Below are 3,269 nucleotides of genomic sequence, written 5' to 3'. Positions count from 1 at the left end.
ATGGATCCGCGCTGGAGGTCTTCAAGATGGAGCCGGTCGTCATCGGATGGAAGAACATAGAAGATGCCGCTTGGAGAAGATGTTTGCCGGTCCGGATGTCCTCTTCTTGCCGGATAGGAGGAAGACTTTGGAGCACCGGATTATGGATCGCCAACCCCCGCTTGGGTTGGATGAAGATCTTGGAGCCAGGACGGATCGGTGATACCTGGATGGTGAAGACAAGGTAGGAAGATCTTCAGGGGATTAGTGTTAGGTTTATTTAAGGGGGTTTGGGTTAGATTAGGGGTATGTGGGTGGTGGGTTGTAATGTTGGGGGGGGGTATTGTATGTTTTTTTTTACAGGCAAAAGAGCTGAAATTCTTGGGGCATGCCCCGCAAAGGGCCCTGTTCAGGGCTGGTAAGGTAAAAGAGCTTGTAATTTTTGTATTTTAGAATAGGGTAGGGAATTTTTTATTTTGGGGGTCTTTGTTATTTTATTAGGGGGCTTAGAGTAGGTGTAATTAGTTTAAAATTGTTGTAATATTTTTCTTATGTTTGTAAATATTTTTTTATTTTCTGTAACTTAGTTCTTTTTTATTTTTTGTACTTTAGATAGTTTATTTAATTGTATTTATTTGTAGCAATTGTGTTTAATTAATTTATTGATAGTGTAGTGTTAGGTTAATTGTAGGTAATTGTAGGTAGTTTATTTAATTATTTTATTGATAGGGTAGTGTTAGGTTTAATTATATCTTAGGTTAGGATTTATTTTACAGGTAAATTTGTAATTATTTTAACTAGGTAACTATTAAATAGTTCTTAACTATTTAATAGCTATTGTACCTGGTTAAAATAAATACAAAGTTACCTGTAAAATAAATATTAATCCTAAAATAGCTATAATATAAATGTAATTTATATTGTAGCTATATTAGGATTTATTTTACAGGTAAGTATTTAGCTTTAAATAGGAATCATTTATTTAATAAGAGTTAATTTATTTCGTTAGATAAAAATTATATTTAACTTAGGGGGGTGTTAGTGTTAGGGTTAGACTTAGCTTTAGGGGTTAATACATTTATTAGAATAGCGGTGAGCTCCGGTCGGCAGATTAGGGGTTAATAATTGAAGGTAGGTGTCGGCGATGTTAGGGAGGGCAGATTAGGGGTTAATACTATTTATGATAGGGTTAGTGAGGCGGATTAGGGGTTAATAACTTTATTATAGTAGCGCTCAGGTCCGCTCGGCAGATTAGGGGTTAATAAGTGTAGGTAGGTGTCGGCGACGTTGTGGGGGGCAGATTAGGGGTTAATAAATATAACATAGGGGTCGGCGATGTTAGGGCAGCAGATTAGGGGTACATAGGGATAACGTAGGTGGCGGCGGTTTACGGAGCGGCAGATTAGGGGTTAAAAGTGTAATGCAGGGGTCAGCGATAGCGGGGGCGGCAGATTAGGGGTTAATAAGTGTAAGGGTAGGGGTGTTTAGACTCTGGGTACATGTTAGGGTGTTAGGTGCAGACGTAGGAAGTGTTTCCCCATAGGAAACAATGGGGCTGCGTTAGGAGCTGAACGCTGCTTTTTTGCAGGTGTTAGGTTTTTTTTCAGCTCAAACAGCCCCATTGTTTCCTATGGGAGAATCGTGCACGAGCACGTTTTTGAGGCCGGCCGCGTCCGTAAGCAACTCTGGTATCGAGAGTTGTATTTGCGGTAAAAATGCTCTACGCTCCTTTTTTGGAGCCTAACGCAGCATTTGTTTGAACTCTCGATACCAGAGTTAAATTTATGGTGCGGCCAGAAAAAAACCCGCGGAGCGTTAACAGCCCTTTTACCGCCAAACTCCAAATCTAGCCGCCTGACTGCCAAAAACAAAGTAAAAAGTGTCTAAAACAAAGTAAAGAGTGCCTAAGACTTTGTTAAACAAAATAAAGATTGTCTAAAAAAAAAAAAGTGTGCCTAACACTGCCTAATACAAAATAAAGACTATCTAAAAAAATAAAGACTGCCGATATAACAAAAAAATAACAAATAAAGAGAGTGCCTAAAAAAAAAAGGGAAATAAAGAGACTGCCTAAAACAAATAAAGAGACTGCATAAACAGCATAAAAAAGGCAATAAAGAGTGCCTAATACTACATAAGCAGCATTATAATTTTTTTTAAAAAAAAAACACATATATACTGCATAAAAAAGGCAATAAAGAGTGCCTAATACTACATAAGCAGCATTATAACAAACCTTTTTTAAAAAACATATATACAGCATAAAAAAGGCAATAAAGAGTGCCTAATAATAATAAACCTTAAAAAACATATATACTGCATAAAAAAAAGTGACTAAAAAAAAGTGCATAAAACAAAATAAAGAGTGTTTAAAACAAAGTAAAGAGTGACAAACACGCCTAATGTCTACAACAAAATAAAGATTGCCTAAGACTGCATGAACAAAAATTAAGACTGCCAAAAACAAAGTAAAAAGTGTCTAAAACAAAGTAAAGAGTGCCTAAGACTTTGCTAAACAAAATAAAGATTGTCTAAAAAAAAAAAAAGTGTGCCTAACACTGCCTAATACAAAATAAAGACTATCTAAAAAAATAAAGACTGCCGATATAACAAAAAAATAACAAATAAAGAGAGTGCCTAAAAAAAAAAAAGGGAAATAAAGAGACTGCCTAAAACAAATAAAGAGACTGCATAAACATATAAATAGATTGCCTAAAAAAAAAACAAGTACAAATAGAAAGACTGCCTATGGAAAATAAAGAAATTGCATACATAAACAAATAAATACACCGTGATACATACAAAAATAAGGTAGAGACAAAAAAAAAAATATAAATAAAAAAAATAATAAATTATAAAGACACTACGAGTGAGAAAAAAAAAGTGTGAGACAAACAGGCTGCAAAACATTAAGAACATAAAAATTTAAAAATAGAAGAATGCCTCCTAAGAGAATTTTAACACAGGAAGATGCAGAAAACGTTAAACGCAGAAGAAAAGAAACTCAACGTATACGACGGACACATATGACTGAACAACAAAGGGTAACTCTACGTAACAAGGATTCTGCAAACAAACGGATTTGTAGGGCCAATATGACTGCTCAGGAAAAAGGTCTCCAACTGGACATGCAAAGATCACGTTCTGCTGCCCGTAGAAAAAAAAAATACAGGTAGTACTAACATCACTATCACTAATCAATATAACACAAGTTATAACCATTCACTATTTAATGAAGACAATGTCCAGATGCACACATGTGGTCAACTTAATGTTTTTGCAAATTTTGC

This window comes from Bombina bombina, chromosome 1, assembly GCF_027579735.1.
Source record: "Bombina bombina isolate aBomBom1 chromosome 1, aBomBom1.pri, whole genome shotgun sequence".
Classification (NCBI taxonomy): Eukaryota; Metazoa; Chordata; class Amphibia; order Anura; family Bombinatoridae; genus Bombina; species Bombina bombina.
This window is presented reverse-complemented; position numbering follows the sequence as displayed.